A 21,349-nucleotide genomic window follows, 5' to 3' on the forward strand; every position below is an offset into this window, starting at 1 on the left:
AGCGATCCCATGAGCCCTGAGCTGATGAGCTCCTAGAGACGCACCTGCAAACCGGAGAGGCATCAGGGCCTGTGACGGATACTTGGCGGCCTTCTCATCCACCCCAAATACTTCTCTACTGATGAGGGAAACTATCCCGAAACCCGGGCCATGTCTCGGGTCTAGAGATCTTGGGGACAACGAGTATCTACTCGCACCAACTTTGGTGAACCACTTACAAACTTTGTTTCGACTCTTCGACCTACACGCACTTCAAATACCAGAATGCCTAGGGGCGATCCGGAGGAGAAGCTAGCGGTGTGCGATCCATAGTGGTATTCTACTTGTAGCGCTCCCATGATCCCCGAGCTGACGAGCTCCTGCAGACGCACCTGCGCGCCGGAGAGGCATCAGGGCCTGTGACGGATACTTGGCGGCCTTTTCATCAACCCCAAATAATTCTCTACTGATGAGGGAAACTATCCCGAAACCTGGGCCATGTCTCGGGTCTAGAGATCTTGGGGACAACGAGTACCTACTCGCACCAACTTTGGTGAACCACTTACAAACTTTGTTTCTACTCTTCGAACTACACGCACTTCAAATACCAGAGTGCTTAGGGGCGATCCGGAGGAGAGGCTAGCGGTGTGCGATCCATTGTGGTATTCTACTTGTAGCGCTCCCATGAGCCCCGAGCTGACGAGCCCCTGGAGACGCACCTACACGCCGGAGAGGCATCAGGGCCTGTGACGGATACTTGGCGGCCTTCTCATCCACCCCAAATAATTCTCTACTGATGAGGGAAACTATCCCGAAACCCGGGCCATGTCTCGGGTCTAGAGATCTTGGGGACAACGAGTATCTACTCGCACCAACTTTGGTGAACCGCTTACAAACTTCGTTTCTACTCTTTGAACTACACGCACTTCAAATACCAGAGTGCTTAGGGGAGATCCGGAGGAGAGGCTAGCGGTGTGAGATCCATTGTGGTATTCTACTTGTAGCGCTCCCATGAGCCCCGAGCTGACGAGCTCCTGGAGACGCACCTGCGCACCGGAGAGGCATCAGGGCCTGTGACGGATACTTGGCGGCCTTCTCATCCACCCCAAATACTTGTCTACTGATGAGGGAAACTATCCCGAAACCCGGGCCATGTCTCGGGTCTAGAGATCTTGGGGACAACGAGTACCTACTCAGACCAACTTTGGTGAACCACTTACAAACTTTGGTTCTACTCTTCGAACTACACGCACTTCAAATACCAGAGTGCTTGGGGGCGATCCGGAGGAGAGGCTAGCGGTGTGCGATCCATTGTGGTATTCTACTTGTAGCGCTCCCATGAGCCCCGAGCTGACGAGCCCCTGGAGACGCACCTACACGCCGGAGAGGCATCAGGGCCTGTGACGGATACTTGTCGGCCTTTTCATCAACCCCAAATAATTCTCTACTGATGAGGGAAACTATCCTGAAACCCGGGCCATGTCTCGGGTCTAGAGATCTTGGGGACAACGAGTATCTACTCGCACCAACTTTGGTGAACCACTTACAAACTTTGTTTCGACTCTTCGACCTACACGCACTTCAAATACCAGAATGCCTAGGGGCGATCCGGAGGAGAAGCTAGCGGTGTGCGATCCATAGTGGTATTCTACTTGTAGCGCTCCCATGATCCCCGAGCTGACGAGCTCCTGCAGACGCACCTGCGCGCCGGAGAGGCATCAGGGCCTGTGACGGATACTTGGCGGCCTTTTCATCAACCCCAAATAATTCTCTACTGATGAGGGAAACTATCCCGAAACCCGGGCCATGTCTCGGGTCTAGAGATCTTGGGGACAACGAGTACCTACTCGCACCAACTTTGGTGAACCACTTACAAACTTTGTTTCTACTCTTCGAACTACACGCACTTCAAATACCAGAGTGCTTGGGGGCGATCCGGAGGAGAGGCTAGCGGTGTGCGATCCATTGTGGTATTCTACTTGTAGCGCTCCCATGAGCCCCGAGCTGACGAGCCCCTGGAGACGCACCTACACGCCGGAGAGGCATCAGGGCCTGTGACGGATACTTGTCGGCCTTTTCATCAACCCCAAATAATTCTCTACTGATGAGGGAAACTATCCTGAAACCCGGGCCATGTCTCGGGTCTAGAGATCTTGGGGACAACGAGTACCTACTCGCACCAACTTTGGTGAACCACTTACAAACTTTGTTTCTACTCTTCGAACTACACGCACTTCAAATACCAGAATGCTTAGGGGCGATCCGGAGGAGAGGCTAGAGGTGTGCGATCCATTGTGGTATTCTACTTGTAGCGCTCCCATGAGCCGCGAGCTGACAAGCTCCTGGAGACGCACCTGCGCGCCGGAGAGGCATCAGGGCCTGTGACGAATACTTGGCGGCCTTTTCATCCACCCCAAATACTTCTCTACTGATGAGGGAAACTATCCCGAAACCCGGGCCATGTCTCGGGTCTAGAGATCTTGGGGACAACGAGTACCTACTCGGACCAACTTTGGTGAACCACTTACAAACTTTGTTTCTACTCTTCGAACTACACGCACTTCAAATACCAGAGTGCTTAGGGGCGATCCGGAGGAGAGGCTAGCGGTGTGAGATCCATTGTGGTATTCTACTTGTAGCGCTCCCATGAGCCCCGAGCTGACGAGCTCCTGGAGACGCACCTGCGCACCGGAGAGGCATCAGGGCCTGTGACGGATACTTGGCGGCCTTCTCATCCACCCCAAATACTTCTCTACTGATGAGGGAAACTATCCCGAAACCCGGGCCATGTCTCGGGTCTAGAGATCTTGGGGACAACGAGTACCTACTCAGACCAACTTTGGTGAACCACTTACAAACTTTGTTTCTACTCTTCGAACTACACGCACTTCAAATACCAGAGTGCTTAGGGGCGATCCGGAGGAGAGACTAGCGGTGTGTGATCCATTGTGGTATTCTACTTGTAGCGATCCCATGAGCCCCGAGCTGATGAGCTCCTAGAGACGCACCTGTGCACCGGAGAGGCATCGGTGCCTGTGACGGATACTTGGCGGCCTTCTCATCCACCCCAAATACTTCTCTACTGATGAGGGAAACTATCCCGAAACCCGGGCCATGTCTCGGGTCTAGAGATCTTGGGGACAACGAGTACCTACTCGCACCAACTTTGGTGAACCACTTACAAACGTTGTTTCTACTCTTCGAACTACACGCACTTCAAATACCAGAGTGCTTAGGGGCGATCCGGAGAAGAGGCTTGCGGTGTGCGATCCATTGTGGTATTCTACTTGTAGCGCTCCCATGAGCCCCGAGCTGAGGAGCTCCTGGAGACGCACCTGCGCGCCGGAGAGGCATCAGGGCCTGTGACGGATACTTGGCGGCCTTTTCATCAACCCCAAATAATTCTCTACTGATGAGGGAAACTATCCCGAAACCCGGGCCATGTCTCGGGTCTAGAGATCTTGGGGACAACGAGTACCTACTCGCACCAACTTTGGTGAACCACTTACAAACTTTGTTTCTACTCTTCGAACTACACGCACTTCAAATACCAGAGTGCTTAGGGGCAATCCAGAGGAGAGGCTAGAGGTGTGCGATCCATTGTGGTATTCTACTCGTAGCGCTCCCATGAGCCCCGAGCTGACGAGCTCCTGGAGACGCACCTGCGCGCCGGAGAGGAATCAGGGCCTGTGACGGATACTTGGCGGCCTTTTAATCAACCCCAAATAATTCTCTACTGATGAGGGAAACTATCCCGAAACCCGGGCCATGTCTCGGGTCTAGAGATCTTGGGGACAACGAGTACCTACTCGCACCAACTTTGGTGAACCACTTACAAACTTTGTTTCTACTCGTCGAACTACACGCACTTCAAATACCAGAGTGCTTAGGGGCGATCCGGAGGAGAGGCTAGCGGTGTGCGATTCATTGTGGTATTCTACTTGTAGCGCTCCCATGAGCCCCGAGCTGACGAGCTCCTGGAGACGCACCTGCGCGCCGGAGAGGCATCAGGGCCTGTGACGGATACTTGGCGGCCTTCTCATCCACCCCAAATACTTCTCTACTGATGAGGGAAACTATCCCGAAACCCGGGCCATGTCTCGGGTCTAGAGATCTTGTGGACAACGAGTACCTACTCGCACCAACTTTGGTGAACCACTTACAAACGTTGTTTCTACTCTTCGAACTACACGCACTTCAAATACCAGAGTGCTTAGGGGCGATCCGGAGGAGAGGCTTGCGGTGTGGGATCCATTGTGGTATTCTACTTGTAGCGCTCCCATGAGCCCCGAGCTGACGAGCTCCTGGAGACGCACCTGCGCGCCGGAGAGGCATCAGGGCCTGTGACGGATACTTGGCGGCCTTCTCATCCACCCCAAATACTTCTCTACTGATGAGGGAAACTATCCCGAAACCCGGGCCATGTCTCGGGTCTAGAGATCTTGTGGACAACGAGTACCTACTCGCACCAACTTTGGTGAACCACTTAAAAACTTTGTTTCTACTCTTCGAACTACACGCACTTCAAATACCAGAGTGCTTAGGGCCGATCCAGAGGAGAAACTAGCGGTGGGGATCCATTGTGGTATTCAACTTGTAGCGCTCCCATGAGCCCTGAGCTGACGAGCTCCTGGAGACGCACCTGCGTGCCAGAGAGAGGCATGAGGGCCTGTGACGGATACTTGGCGGCCTTCTCATCCACCCCAAATACTTCTCTACTGATGAGGGAAACTATCCCGAAACCCGGGCCATGTCTCGGGTCTAGAGATCTTGGGGACAACGAGTACCTACTCGCACCAACTTTGGTGAACCACTTACAAACTTTGTTTCTACTCTTCGAACTACACGCACTTCAAATACCAGAGTGCTTAGGGGCAATCCAGAGGAGAGGCTAGAGGTGTGCGATCCATTGTGGTATTCTACTTGTAGCGCTCCCATGAGCCCCGAGCTGACGAGCTCCTGGAGACGCACCTGCGCGCCGGAGAGGCATCAGGGCCTGTGACGGATACTTGGCGGCCTTTTCATCAACCCCAAAAAATTCTCTACTGATGAGGGAAACTATCCCGAAACCCGGGCCATGTCTCGGGTCTAGAGATCTTGGGGACAACGAGTACCTACTCGCACCAACTTTGGTGAACCACTTACAAACTTTGTTTCTACTCTTCGAACTACACGCACTTCAAATACCAGAGTGCTTAGGGGCGATCCGGAGGAGAGGCTAGCGGTGTGCGATTCATTGTGGTATTCTACTTGTAGCGCTCCCATGAGCCCCGAGCTGACGAGCTCCTGGAGACGCACCTGCGCGCCGGAGAGGCATCAGGGCCTGTGACGGATACTTGGCGGCCTTCTCATCCACCCCAAATACTTCTCTACTGATGAGGGAAACTATCCCGAAACCCGGGCCATGTCTCGGGTCTAGAGATCTTGGGGACAGCGAGTACCTACTTGCACCAACTTTGGTGAACCACTTACAAACTTTGTTTCTACTCTTCGAACTACACGCACTTCAAATACCAGAGTGCTTAGGGGCGATCCGGAGGAGAGGCTAGCGGTGTGCGATCCATTGTGGTATTCTACTTGTAGCGCTCCCATGAGCCCCGAGCTGACGAGCTCCTGGAGACGCACCTGCGCGCCGGAGAGGCATCAGGGCCTGTGACGGATACTTGGCGGCCTTCTCATCCACCCCAAATACTTCTCTACTGATGAGGGAAACTATCCCGAAACCCGGGCCATGTCTCGGGTCTAGAGATCTTGTGGACAACGAGTACCTACTCGCACCAACTTTGGTGAACCACTTAAAAACTTTGTTTCTACTCTTCGAACTACACGCACTTCAAATACCAGAGTGCTTAGGGCCGATCCAGAGGAGAAGCTAGCGGTGGGCGATCCATTGTGGTATTCTACTTGTAGCGCTCCCATGAGCCCTGAGCTGACGAGCTCCTGGAGACGCACCTGCGTGCCGGAGAGAGGCATGAGGGCCTGTGACGGATACTTGGCGGCCTTCTCATCCACCCCAAATACTTCTCTACTGATGAGGGAAACTATCCCGAAACCCGGGCCATGTCTCGGGTCTAGAGATCTTGGGGACAACGAGTACCTACTCGCACCAACTTTGGTGAACCACTTACAAACTTTGTTTCTACTCTTCGAACTACACGCACTTCAAACACCAGAGTGCTTAGGGGCGATCCGGAGGAGAGGCTAGCGGTGTGTGATCCATTGTGGTATTCTACTTGTAGCGCTCCCATGAGCCCCGAGCTGACGAGCTCCTGGAGACGCACCTGCGCGCCGGAGAAGCATCAGGGCCTGTGACGGATACTTGGCGGCCTTCTCATCCACCCCAAATACTTCTCTACTGATGAGGGAAACTATCCCGAAACCCGGGCCATGTCTCGGGTCTAGAGATCTTGGGGACAACGAGTACCTACTCGCACCAACTTTGGTGAACCACTTACAAACTTTGTTTCTACTCTTCGAACTACACGCACTTCAAATACCAGAGTGCTTAGGGGCGATCCGGAGGAGAGGCTAGCGGTGTGCGATTCATTGTGGTATTCTACTTGTAGCGCTCCCATGAGCCCCGAGCTGACGAGCTCCTGGAGACGCACCTGCGCGCCGGAGAGGCATCAGGGCCTGTGAGGGATACTTGGCGGCCTTCTCATCCACTTCAAATACTTCTCTCCTGATGAGGGAAACTATCCCGAAACCCGGGCCATGTCTCGGGTCTAGAGATCTTGTGGACAACGAGTACCTACTCGCACCAACTTTGGTGAACCACTAAAAACTTTGTTTCTACTCTTCGAACTACACGCACTTCAAATACCAGAGTGCTTAGGGCCGATCCAGAGGAGAAGCTAGCGGTGGGCGATCCATTGTGGTATTCTACTTGTAGCGCTCCCATGAGCCCTGAGCTGACGAGCTCCTGGAGACGCACCTGCGCGCCGGAGAGGCATCAGGGCCTGTGACGGATACTTGGCGGCCTTCTCATCCACCCCAAATACTTCTCTACTGATGAGGGAAACTATCCCGAAACCCGGGCCATGTCTCGGGTCTAGAGATCTTGTGGACAACGAGTACCTACTCGCACCAACTTTGGTGAACCACTTAAAAACTTTGTTTCTACTCTTCGAACTACACGCACTTCAAATACCAGAGTGCTTAGGGCCGATCCAGAGGAGAAGCTAGCGGTGGGGATCCATTGTGGTATTCTACTTGTAGCGCTCCCATGAGCCCTGAGCTGACGAGCTCCTGGAGACGCACCTGCGTGCCGGAGAGAGGCATGAGGGCCTGTGACGGATACTTGGCGGCCTTCTCATCCACCCCAAATACTTCTCTACTGATGAGGGAAACTATCCCGAAACCCGGGCCATGTCTCGGGTCTAGAGATCTTGGGGACAACGAGTACCTACTCGCACCAACTTTGGTGAACCACTTACAAACTTTGTTTCTACTCTTCGAACTACACGCACTTCAAATACCAGAGTGCTTAGGGGCGATCCGGAGGAGAGGCTAGCGGTGTGTGATCCATTGTGGTATTCTACTTGTAGCGCTCCCATGAGCCCCGAGCTGACGAGCTCCTGGAGATGCACCTGCGCGCCGGAGAAGCATCAGGGCCTGTGACGGATACTTGGCGGCCTTCTCATCCACCCCAAATACTTCTCTACTGATGAGGGAAACTATCCCGAAACCCGGGCCATGTCTCGGGTCTAGAGATCTTGGGGACAACGAGTACCTACTCGCACCAACTTTGGTGAACCACTTACAAACTTTGTTTCTACTCTTCGAACTACACGCACTTCAAATACCAGAGTGCTTAGGGGCAATCCAGAGGAGAGGCTAGAGGTGTGCGATCCATTGTGGTATTCTACTTGTAGCGCTCCCATGAGCCCCGAGCTGACGAGCTCCTGGAGACGCACCTGCGCGCCGGAGAGGCATCAGGGCCTGTGACGGATACTTGGCGGCCTTTTCATCAACCCCAAATAATTCTCTACTGATGAGGGAAACTATCCCGAAACCCGGGCCATGTCTCGGGTCTAGAGATCTTGGGGACAACGAGTACCTACTCGCACCAACTTTGGTGAACCACTTACAAACTTTGTTTCTACTCTTCGAACTACACGCACTTCAAACACCAGAGTGCTTAGGGGCGATCCGGAGGAGAGGCTAGCGGTGTGCGATTCATTGTGGTATTCTACTTGTAGCGCTCCCATGAGCCCCGAGCTGACGAGCTCCTGGAGACGCACCTGCGCGCCGGAGAGGCATCAGGGCCTGTGACGGATACTTGGCGGCCTTCTCATCCACCCCAAATACTTCTCTACTGATGAGGGAAACTATCCCGAAACCCGGGCCATGTCTCGGGTCTAGAGATCTTGGGGACAGCGAGTACCTACTTGCACCAACTTTGGTGAACCACTTACAAACTTTGTTTCTACTCTTCGAACTACACGCACTTCAAATACCAGAGTGCTTAGGGGCGATCCGGAGGAGAGGCTAGCGGTGTGCGATCCATTGTGGTATTCTACTTGTAGCGCTCCCATGAGCCCCGAGCTGACGAGCTCCTGGAGACGCACCTGCGCGCCGGAGAGGCATCAGGGCCTGTGACGGATACTTGGCGGCCTTCTCATCCACCCCAAATACTTCTCTACTGATGAGGGAAACTATCCCGAAACCCGGGCCATGTCTCGGGTCTAGAGATCTTGTGGACAACGAGTACCTACTCGCACCAACTTTGGTGAACCACTTAAAAACTTTGTTTCTACTCTTCGAACTACACGCACTTCAAATACCAGAGTGCTTAGGGCCGATCCAGAGGAGAAGCTAGCGGTGGGCGATCCATTGTGGTATTCTACTTGTAGCGCTCCCATGAGCCCTGAGCTGACGAGCTCCTGGAGACGCACCTGCGTGCCGGAGAGAGGCATGAGGGCCTGTGACGGATACTTGGCGGCCTTCTCATCCACCCCAAATACTTCTCTACTGATGAGGGAAACTATCCCAAAACCCGGGCCATGTCTCGGGTCTAGAGATCTTGGGGACAACGAGTACCTACTCGCACCAACTTTGGTGAACCACTTACAAACTTTGTTTCTACTCTTCGAACTACACGCACTTCAAATACCAGAGTGCTTAGGGGCGATCCGGAGGAGAGGCTAGCGGTGTGTGATCCATTGTGGTATTCTACTTGTAGCGCTCCCATGAGCCCCGAGCTGACGAGCTCCTGGAGAAGCACCTGCGCGCCGGAGAAGCATCAGGGCCTGTGACGGATACTTGGCGGCCTTCTCATCCACCCCAAATACTTCTCTACTGATGAGGGAAACTATCCCGAAACCCGGGCCATGTCTCGGGTCTAGAGATCTTGGGGACAACGAGTACCTACTCGCACCAACTTTGGTGAACCACTTACAAACTTTGTTTCTACTCTTCGAACTACACGCACTTCAAATACCAGAGTGCTTAGGGGCGATCCGGAGGAGAGGCTAGCGGTGTGCGATTCATTGTGGTATTCTACTTGTAGCGCTCCCATGAGCCCCGAGCTGACGAGCTCCTGGAGACGCACCTGCGCGCCGGAGAGGCATCAGGGCCTGTGAGGGATACTTGGCGGCCTTCTCATCCACTTCAAATACTTCTCTCCTGATGAGGGAAACTATCCCGAAACCCGGGCCATGTCTCGGGTCTAGAGATCTTGTGGACAACGAGTACCTACTCGCACCAACTTTGGTGAACCACTAAAAACTTTGTTTCTACTCTTCGAACTACACGCACTTCAAATACCAGAGTGCTTAGGGCCGATCCAGAGGAGAAGCTAGCGGTGGGCGATCCATTGTGGTATTCTACTTGTAGCGCTCCCATGAGCCCTGAGCTGACGAGCTCCTGGAGACGCACCTGCGCGCCGGAGAGGCATCAGGGCCTGTGACGGATACTTGGCGGCCTTCTCATCCACCCCAAATACTTCTCTACTGATGAGGGAAACTATCCCGAAACCCGGGCCATGTCTCGGGTCTAGAGATCTTGTGGACAACGAGTACCTACTCGCACCAACTTTGGTGAACCACTTAAAAACTTTGTTTCTACTCTTCGAACTACACGCACTTCAAATACCAGAGTGCTTAGGGCCGATCCAGAGGAGAAGCTAGCGGTGGGGATCCATTGTGGTATTCTACTTGTAGCGCTCCCATGAGCCCTGAGCTGACGAGCTCCTGGAGACGCACCTGCGTGCCGGAGAGAGGCATGAGGGCCTGTGACGGATACTTGGCGGCCTTCTCATCCACCCCAAATACTTCTCTACTGATGAGGGAAACTATCCCGAAACCCGGGCCATGTCTCGGGTCTAGAGATCTTGGGGACAACGAGTACCTACTCGCACCAACTTTGGTGAACCACTTACAAACTTTGTTTCTACTCTTCGAACTACACGCACTTCAAATACCAGAGTGCTTAGGGGCGATCCGGAGGAGAGGCTAGCGGTGTGTGATCCATTGTGGTATTCTACTTGTAGCGCTCCCATGAGCCCCGAGCTGACGAGCTCCTGGAGATGCACCTGCGCGCCGGAGAAGCATCAGGGCCTGTGACGGATACTTGGCGGCCTTCTCATCCACCCCAAATACTTCTCTACTGATGAGGGAAACTATCCCGAAACCCGGGCCATGTCTCGGGTCTAGAGATCTTGGGGACAACGAGTACCTACTCGCACCAACTTTGGTGAACCACTTACAAACTTTGTTTCTACTCTTCGAACTACACGCACTTCAAATACCAGAGTGCTTAGGGGCAATCCAGAGGAGAGGCTAGAGGTGTGCGATCCATTGTGGTATTCTACTTGTAGCGCTCCCATGAGCCCCGAGCTGACGAGCTCCTGGAGACGCACCTGCGCGCCGGAGAGGCATCAGGGCCTGTGACGGATACTTGGCGGCCTTTTCATCAACCCCAAATAATTCTCTACTGATGAGGGAAACTATCCCGAAACCCGGGCCATGTCTCGGGTCTAGAGATCTTGGGGACAACGAGTACCTACTCGCACCAACTTTGGTGAACCACTTACAAACTTTGTTTCTACTCTTCGAACTACACGCACTTCAAACACCAGAGTGCTTAGGGGCGATCCGGAGGAGAGGCTAGCGGTGTGCGATTCATTGTGGTATTCTACTTGTAGCGCTCCCATGAGCCCCGAGCTGACGAGCTCCTGGAGACGCACCTGCGTGCCGGAGAGGCATCAGGGCCTGTGACGGATACTTGGCGGCCTTCTCATCCACCCCAAATACTTCTCTACTGATGAGGGAAACTATCCGGAAACCCGGGCCATGTCTCGGGTCTAGAGATCTTGGGGACAACGAGTACCTACTTGCACCAACTTTGGTGAACCACTTACAAACTTTGTTTCTACTCTTCGAACTACACGCACTTCAAATACCAGAGTGCTTAGGGGCGATCCGGAGGAGAGGCTAGCGGTGTGCGATCCATTGTGGTATTCTACTTGTAGCGCTCCCATGAGCCCCGAGCTGACGAGCTCCTGGAGACGCACCTGCGCGCCGGAGAGGCATCAGGGCCTGTGACGGATACTTGGCGGCCTTCTCATCCACCCCAAATACTTCTCTACTGATGAGGGAAACTATCCCGAAACCCGGGCCATGTCTCGGGTCTAGAGATCTTGTGGACAACGAGTACCTACTCGCACCAACTTTGGTGAACCACTTAAAAACTTTGTTTCTACTCTTCGAACTACACGCACTTCAAATACCAGAGTGCTTAGGGCCGATCCAGAGGAGAAGCTAGCGGTGGGCGATCCATTGTGGTATTCTACTTGTAGCGCTCCCATGAGCCCTGAGCTGACGAGCTCCTGGAGACGCACCTGCGTGCCGGAGAGAGGCATGAGGGCCTGTGACGGATACTTGGCGGCCTTCTCATCCACCCCAAATACTTCTCTACTGATGAGGGAAACTATCCCGAAACCCGGGCCATGTCTCGGGTCTAGAGATCTTGGGGACAACGAGTACCTACTCGCACCAACTTTGGTGAACCACTTACAAACTTTGTTTCTACTCTTCGAACTACACGCACTTCAAACACCAGAGTGCTTAGGGGCGATCCGGAGGAGAGGCTAGCGGTGTGTGATCCATTGTGGTATTCTACTTGTAGCGCTCCCATGAGCCCCGAGCTGACGAGCTCCTGGAGACGCACCTGCGCGCCGGAGAAGCATCAGGGCCTGTGACGGATACTTGGCGGCCTTCTCATCCACCCCAAATACTTCTCTACTGATGAGGGAAACTATCCCGAAACCCGGGCCATGTCTCGGGTCTAGAGATCTTGGGGACAACGAGTACCTACTCGCACCAACTTTGGTGAACCACTAAAAACTTTGTTTCTACTCTTCGAACTACACGCACTTCAAATACCAGAGTGCTTAGGGCCGATCCAGAGGAGAAGCTAGCGGTGGGCGATCCATTGTGGTATTCTACTTGTAGCGCTCCAATGAGCCCTGAGCTGACGAGCTCCTGGAGACGCACCTGCGTGCCGGAGAGAGGCATGAGGGCCTGTGACGGATACTTGGCGGCCTTCTCATGCACCCCAAATACTTCTCTACTGATGAGGGAAACTATCCCAAAACCCGGGCCATGTCTCGGGTCTAGAGATCTTGGGGACAACGAGTACCTACTCGCACCAACTTTGGTGAACCACTTACAAACTTTGTTTCTACTCTTCGAACTACACGCACTTCAAATACCAGAGTGCTTAGGGGCGATCCAGAGGAGAGGCTAGAGGTGTGCGATCCATTGTGGTATTCTACTTGTAGCGCTCCCATGAGCCCCGAGCTGACGAGCTCCTGGAGACGCACCTGCCCGCCGGAGAGGCATCAGGGCCTGTGACGGATACTTGGCTGCCTTTTCATCAACCCCAAATAATTCTCTACTGATGAGGGAAACTATCCCGAAACCCGGGCCATGTCTCGGGTCTAGAGATCTTGGGGACAACGAGTACCTACTCGCACCAACTTTCGTGAACCACTTACAAACTTTGTTTCTACTCTTCGAACTACACGCACTTCAAATACCAGAGTGCTTAGGGGCGATCCGGAGGAGAGGCTAGCGGTGTGCGATTCATTGTGGTATTCTACTTGTAGCGCTCCCATGAGCCCCGAGCTGACGAGCTCCTGGAGACGCACCTGCGCGCCGGAGAGGCATCAGGGCCTGTGAGGGATACTTGGCGGCCTTCTCATCCACTTCAAATACTTCTCTACTGATGAGGGAAACTATCCCGAAACCCGGGCCATGTCTCGGGTTTAGAGATCTTGTGGACAACGAGTACCTACTCGCACCAACTTTGGTGAACCACTAAAAACTTTGTTTCTACTCTTCGAACTACACGCACTTCAAATACCAGAGTGCTTAGGGCCGATCCAGAGGAGAAGCTAGCGGTGGGCGATCCATTGTGGTATTCTACTTGTAGCGCTCCCATGAGCCCTGAGTTGACGAGCTCCTGGAGACGCACCTGCGTGCCGGAGAGAGGCATGAGGGCCTGTGACGGATACTTGGCGGCCTTCTCATCCACCCCAAATACTTCTCTACTGAAGAGGGGAACTATCCCGAAACCCGGGCCATGTCTCGGGTCTAGAGATCTTGTGGACAACGAGTACCTACTCGCACCAACTTTGGTGAACCACTTAAAAACTTTGTTTCTACTCTTCGAACTACACGCACTTCAAATACCAGAGTGCTTAGGGCCGATCCAGAGGAGAAGCTAGCGGTGGGCGATCCATTGTGGTATTCTACTTGTAGCGCTCCCATGAGCCCTGAGCTGACGAGCTCCTGGAGACGCACCTGCGTGCCGGAGAGAGGCATGAGGGCCTGTGACGGATACTTGGCGGCCTTCTCATCCACCCCAAATACTTCTCTACTGATGAGGGAAACTATCCCGAAACCCGGGCCATGTCTCGGGTCTAGAGATCTTGGGGACAACGAGTACCTACTCGCACCAACTTTGGTGAACCACTTACAAACTTTGTTTCTACTCTTCGAACTACACGCACTTCAAATACCAGAGTGCTTAGGGGCGATCCGGAGGAGAGGCTAGCGGTGTGCGATTCATTGTGGTATTCTACTTGTAGCGCTCCCATGAGCCCCGAGCTGACGAGCTCCTGGAGACGCACCTGCGCGCCGGAGAGGCATCAGGGCCTGTGAGGGATACTTGGCGGCCTTCTCATCCACTTCAAATACTTCTCTACTGATGAGGGAAACTATCCCGAAACCCGGGCCATGTCTCGGGTCTAGAGATCTTGTGGACAACGAGTACCTACTCGCACCAACTTTGGTGAACCACTAAAAACTTTGTTTCTACTCTTCGAACTACACGCACTTCAAATACCAGAGTGCTTAGGGCCGATCCAGAGGAGAAGCTAGCGGTGGGCGATCCATTGTGGTATTCTACTTGTAGCGCTCCCATGAGCCCTGAGTTGACAAGCTCCTGGAGACGCACCTGCGTGCCGGAGAGAGGCATGAGGGCCTGTGACGGATACTTGGCGGCCTTCTCATCCACCCCAAATACTTCTCTACTGATGAGGGAAACTATCCCAAAACCCGGGCCATGTCTCGGGTCTAGAGATCTTGGGGACAACGAGTACCTACTCGCACCAACTTTGGTGAACCACTTACAAACTTTGTTTCTACTCTTCGAACTACACGCACTTCAAATACCAGAGTGCTTAGGGGCGATCCGGAGGAGAGGCTAGCGGTGTGTGATCCATTGTGGTATTCTACTTGTAGCGCTCCCATGAGCCCCGAGCTGACGAGCTCCTGGAGAAGCACCTGCGCGCCGGAGAAGCATCAGGGCCTGTGACGGATACTTGGCGGCCTTCTCATCCACCCCAAATACTTCTCTACTGATGAGGGAAACTATCCCGAAACCCGGGCCATGTCTCGCACCAACTTCGAACTACACGCATTTCAAATACCAGAGTGCTTAGGGGCGATCTGGAGGAGAGGCTAGCGGTGTGTGATCCATTGTGGTATTCTAATTGCAAATTGCAATTTTATATTTGCATTCGCAATTTAGGCAATCGCGATGACCTAAATTGGGAATGCAAAAAACATTCATCCTTAGAAAAGGCCATTTTGCAATCTTAAATGGCTGATTTTGGCGAATCGCACTGTTTGCGGTTGCAAAATAGTTTGATGCATGTGCCCCTTTGCGACATATAGTTATTGTCACAGACCCACAAATGGAGTATTGTGTGCTGACAGTTTCCAAAATCCCTTCTATGTGGTGGGCCCTGGGCGTGCTGCAAAATGTTTCCACTTTTCAGGTCTCGCCTGAGCCAATGCGCTTCCGCATTGCTCCAGCGAGATTATAGTAAGCGGAAAAGAAAAGTCTACCAAAACTGCTGCGGATCGCATATAGTTCATGTGAACTATGCGCGTGCACACCATCGCCAGCCACATAACACACCACCATTTGTCTGTGCCTCGGCATCAGACTTCAAAGGCTGCTGTTCACCCGCCCCCGCGTGCGCATTGCACACGACCATTTGTCTGTGCCTCGGCATCAGACTTCAAAGGCTGCCTCTCCCCCGCCCCCACCACGTGCACATCACATACCACCATTTGTCTGTGCCTCTGCATCAGTCTTTAAAGGCTGCCGCTCCCCGCGTGCACATCACACACTACCATGTTTCTGTGCCTCGGCATCAGACTCAAAGGAATGCGCTACCCCTCCCCCGCCCCCCTGCCACAGCAATGCCGAGAGCTTGTTTCTGGACGAAAGTGAAAGCCTACTGTGCTTGTTTATAGTAACAAAAAATAGCAGTGGGTCAAGGGACTAACTAAATTATGTATCCTACAAAAATCAACAAATGTGTTAGAAACCAAATGTGAAGTCTTGTAAGGGGAAACCACTCAACATAAAAGAGTTCACATCAGTCCACCATTGAGACCGCCCTTCATCATCTGGGTACTCTCAAACATCAAGAGTACTGATACCCACAACACACCGGCAGATGCTACAAACCTAATCTGCGGTGTATCAGTAAAACAAGGCTCAGATGTGAAGAAACTGTGTCTATGAGGGAACTGAATAGCAGTGCTGACTAAAGTGAAAGTGATTTAGTGAAAAAAAGAGGAAATGCTCTAAAATTGGATAATGATGGGGGAAAAAACCTTTTAATATGCACCCCTTCACTCCCAAATCAATAAAAACAGGGCAAATAGTAGTGTAACAAATAACTACCAATGAGAATCTTAGGTCGACATGTTTCTGCAGTCACTCGGAGCCATGTGGTCTCCTGCTGCTTCTTCAGGACCATTAATGCTACTGCTGTACATATAAAAAGAAGAAAGATATCACCTGAGAAGTGCGATATGTATTTATCCTCCTGACTTTAAACCACAATATTCAGCAGGAGAAATTCCAGATATATAAAAAGAAAGACCAAGAAAGCACAGTCAGTAAGTCTAAAAATGTGCATGGATCATGAAATAATTATGTCGTGAACAGCATGCCAGCTCATGGTTGCCAGACTTTAATTCATTAGTGCCCCGGCGCCATGCGATGGCCTTTGCTCTTTCTCCAGTCTCAATTTCCTGCATGATTTTCTTCTTTGATTAATATTAAACACAGGGCGCCACCTTCAACTCACACATTCACAGTTTCTGCAATTGCAGTGATCCAGCACGACTTTCTCGTGCACTTTTGCATTAAACTACAATTCCCACAAGGCAAAGCCCACAGTTGAGGGCTTATCTCCAGGGCAACACACCCAGCGTCCATCTTTGATCTACTGCATAATGCCGTAGGCACGGACATGGCTGGACGGAGGTAAGCGGTGCGCCTGTGCACCTTTTTTTACTTCAGTCAGACCCCCGTTATGACGCTTTAATTTATCCTTTCCGCTTTTTCATAGCGGATGCCAATCACGTTTTTGATTCACAAGCTAATTCAGAAAAAAAGAAAACCCGAGACTTCCCTGCACCGATTCTGTAAAACAAAGGTACGTTTCTCCGGAACGTCTCCCGAGCTCACAAATGGTTTTCAGCAGACACAGTTCACTGACGTAATCCCCCTTCTCTTTACACAGCGTCACCGGCCATAATTCATTTGAAGCCCATTAAGGAAACTAACCTCTACACAGCAGCAGCAGCCAGCCTCCCATAAAGCATCAGCTGACGGTATGCCTTTCTCATTCATTTGTTCCTGACCTAAAGCTTGTGCAGACACATGATGTCAATGTCACAACGCTCATTCGTTTTTTTAGGTGGCCCCCTCCCTGGAGTTCCCACCGAGTACTCCAAGCCTGCACTCACAGACTTCATGTGCAATTTCGTTTGAATTTGTTTCCATTCCACAATGGTAGGTTCATTTTCTGAGTGTCACATACTAGGGAGCACAGTCTTTTGTCACTAAGATTAAAAGTAGTTTCCCCCTTTTATCCTCCACAGACAGACTAATTGTGCCCTGATGAGACTCCGGGAAATAATTACCTGGATTCGAAACGCGTCGGCCAATTAGAGAGGATTACCCACGATTGAGTTCTTCACACCTGCACTTGCTGGTTGTAAAAGATTTACAAATTCACTTTGCTCCTTTTCTAATTTTCCCCTCTTCTTTCAAACTTTCACATGCTTTACTCGTTTTCCCTATGTATAAGAATCTAGCTTATTATTACTGTTTTTGACAAACTTCGTTTAAACTTTGAAATAATTTGGTATAAATAAAAATACCCAGTTGACATTGACAGCTAGCGTGTTCAACTTGCCGTAAATGTGGATTTAAATGTAGGTGGCGGGGCAACTTTTTGCTGTGTTCACTCAAATTAAGGCCCAGCCTCCCCACCTGTCCCTTTGGTTCTGGCCCCCTTGTGTTTCTCATAAATGCTAGCTATCTATGGACAGTAGAGTCTGCCATATGTTCTGAATGTTCGTGCTCACTCACCTATTAGGTAGAAGGGAACAACCCCACCTCACCTGGCGCCAGCTCAGGTACTGGGAGCACCGCTCTAGTAGAAGGAAAAAGATACACTTAGCTATGGGGGGAATTATCTCGCAAACAACAATGATTCACTGGTTCCTCACGTGCCCAATCCGGCGCTAAATTCTCTCACACATAAGGTCATGTAGATATTGTCAACAAATGCCTGCCATAGTAGTTGCGTATTGTTGACTTCGTTGGTATGCCACTGGTCTGAGCATAACACCATTTAGACTAGCTCCGTTATTGAACACGTTGAGTAATAAGCAAGTGTTCAAATGCGCTAGTGCACCTTTCACGCAACCATTTTGGAATGATTAGCAAACGTCTGTCATCGTAATTGCATATATTTTTATTAAATGCCTCTGGTCTGAGCATGCCCGTTTCAATTGTATGCCACTGGTTTAAATAAATCACCGTTTACCCTCTTAACCCCGGACCGTTATTGAACAACCTCTCGTAGTAGGGGGTATAGCCCTGGTCTATTGTTAAACTGCCACAAGTGGTAAGCGATCTCCACCAGAAGCTTGCACAACACTCTGCTTGCTGTCTTTTCTACAGAACGCTCTTACCGCTTACAACGCGCCGAAATCATCTTACCTATCCGTCGGTACACCGGTCGTCCCTCTGGGCTGTATGATGGGGAGGTATCGACACGGTGTACCGGCGGTGACTAAATCATTTCCGGCTTCGGCGTCGGGCGTGTGTGTGGCGTCATCATGGCGTGCCACGTCACGATGCGTGGAAAATGTAGTTCCCCCATCTCGAGCTGCGCTTGCTCATCAGCTCAAATATCAAGCAAACTTACAACTAATTAATTTATTAAGCTTAGTGTCTTGTCCGTATTGGCCAGGGTAATTGTAATCACAGATTTATCAAGCTCAAACAGTAACTGCGAGACAAAGAAGTCGGCGCATTATTATGCCAATATCAGTCATGGTTCTAAGTGGTATTCAAATTAGCGGGTAAGTACAAGATATTAACGCAAACTATAAAGCTGCTTGACAGGGCTTTAACCCCACTTGGGAGCAAGTTGCTCATACTTAAGTGTGGCACCACAAGTGCTTACACATAGAACCCCACCTAGATCTATTACAGGAACAATGGTCATACTAGGAGAGCCAGGGGGAGTTCACTGCTCTTAGGGTAGGTACTCAGTCCAAAAAACCCCGTCTATGTGTTCAGAAGGAAGGGTTTCAGAAACAGAACTCTGTGATTATCCAAGGGAAGGGGAGGTTAATGTAACGCACATCCCCATCTATTAATCAGAGGTTTAGGTTCTCAGAGTGACATCCAGGGAATTTCTTCATTCAACCCAGTCTTGTCTGTCTTAAGTCTGAAAACCCATTTTTGTTCCCGTCTGAATAAAGAATTAGAAATGTCTGTAACCTCTGCAGGAATCAAAGGTTGATCCAGTACTGTCCAGTGTAAATCAGTAGGCAGATGTCCCACCTCTAAAAAGTGGTTGGTCAGTCTCGTCGCCTGTTTGGAACACCTGATGGAGCTTTTGTGTTCAGAGATTCGTACCTTAACTTTTCTTGTAGTCATCCCTACATAGTTCTTTTTGCAGGGACAAGTAATCAAATAAATAAGGTTGGTGCTGTTACAGTTCGTGAACCTTCTAGGCTGCCAGGGTCGGTTAGTGCCAATGTCAATACTATATGTCCTAGTTGTTTGCGGACAAGCAGCACAATTACCGCAGGGATGACGTCCCATAACGGCGGGCAGATCCCACAAAGTCCCTACCGCTCGAGGAATTGTTGTTTTGGGTCTGGTATGCACTAGTTGGTCTCTCAGACTCTGTCCTCTTTTGTGTTTAAAGTATTTTATTGAAAGAGTACAGAGACAGATAAGGAAACATTCAAGCAATTGGATCAGTGCTGTGTGCCGAGGGGCCCCTCTGGAAGTAGTGCTCAAGATCCCCAGGCCTTGTAGTGGGGGCCCTTTCGGATTCGCTCCTGTATGCTTAGTCTTGAGTTAAAGAACAAAGATAGGAACAGACCCTCTATACCCTTCTCTTTTTGGTGAAACTACCCCCCCCAACTCCCACCCTTACCCTACCCTCCCCGCCCTCCCTCCTGTCCCTCCCCGTCCAGTGCCTTATGTAGTTTAATGTGTGTATGTCTGCCCCGCCTCTCCTCTCAAACTCTGCCCGGTGCAATAGCTTTTAAACAGCGTGTTCTATCGGTGGTGTAAATCTCAGTAGTCTCAGGTATCTCGGGCATGTAAGTTCCTTGAATTCTGTAGCTAGGAGTGCATGAAATGGTTGCCACAGCTCCTCGAATTGTTCCCCCTCCCCGGCCATCACGAGTGATCATTTTTCCATGCCCAGGACATGCCACAATCTGTGTAGCCAACCCGTAATAGAAGGGGTAGTGGTGGTGCGCCAGTGTATTAGGATGTTCTGGACCGCTGAGCACAATGCTATGGCAATTTGCCTACCTCTGCGGGATTTCAGTGGGTACATTAAGCCATTAGGGAGACCCAACAGGACATATGCCGGGAAACGGGGCATCTCTATTTCAAAGTGAGTATCAATCTCGTCAAGCACCTCCTTCCAGTAGGGATGTAGAAGTGGGCAATCCCATAAGACATGTGTCAGTGTACCTATTTGCCCACACTCGCGCCAACAGGTGTTCTCTATATGCCGATTCATCTCATGCATCCGTTCCGGAGTGTGATACCAATATGTGGACACTTTGGTAAGTGTTTCGGTGAGGCCTATGTGGTAAGCGGAGTGCCTTGCGCGATACGAAATCTGGTCCCATTCTTTATGGCTCAGCGTCCTGCCCAGTTCCCTGTTCCATCGTTCTCTGCCAGGGATATGAAAGTGGGAAGGAGGGGGCTGTAACATCTTATAGAGATCTGAAATGAGTTTTGCGTCTGAAGTGCGCGTCACCAACCATTTCTCGTATGGCAGCAGTTTCCTGTCTGCCGACTCCCTCACCTGTGGCTGTAGGGCCCAGTGTTGCACCTGCTAGTAACGCATCCTGTCCGTTTCGGACAGCTGATAGTCCTCTTTGAGACTCTGAAAAGGAAGGACCCCATCTGCACCATACAGTTGAAAGAGTGCCCTGCAACCGGTTGTCCGCCAGTGCGTGAAGGCTCCTGGTTCCGTCCCCGGTGTAAAGTCCGGGTTGTCCACGATGGGCGTGAACGAAGAGGGGAACGTGGTGAGGTCGTGGTGCTTGTTGGTAGCATCCCACACTCTCAGCGGGACCCGCGGGACATAAGACGCGTATAGGTTCGGAGGGCAGTGTGATCTATGCAGGAAGGGTACCTCCTGTAAGGGACGGCCGCCACCGCCTGGTCCTGGAATAGCCAGTGTTTGTCTGACTCCCACCTGCTCCACTCCACCAGGTACCGCAGCTGGGACGCCTGAAAATATTTGCGTAGGTCTGGAATACCCAGTCCCCCTGACTCA

The sequence above is a fragment of the Lissotriton vulgaris genome, chromosome 9 (assembly GCF_964263255.1).
Source record: "Lissotriton vulgaris chromosome 9, aLisVul1.2, whole genome shotgun sequence".
Lineage (NCBI taxonomy): Eukaryota > Metazoa > Chordata > Amphibia > Caudata > Salamandridae > Lissotriton > Lissotriton vulgaris.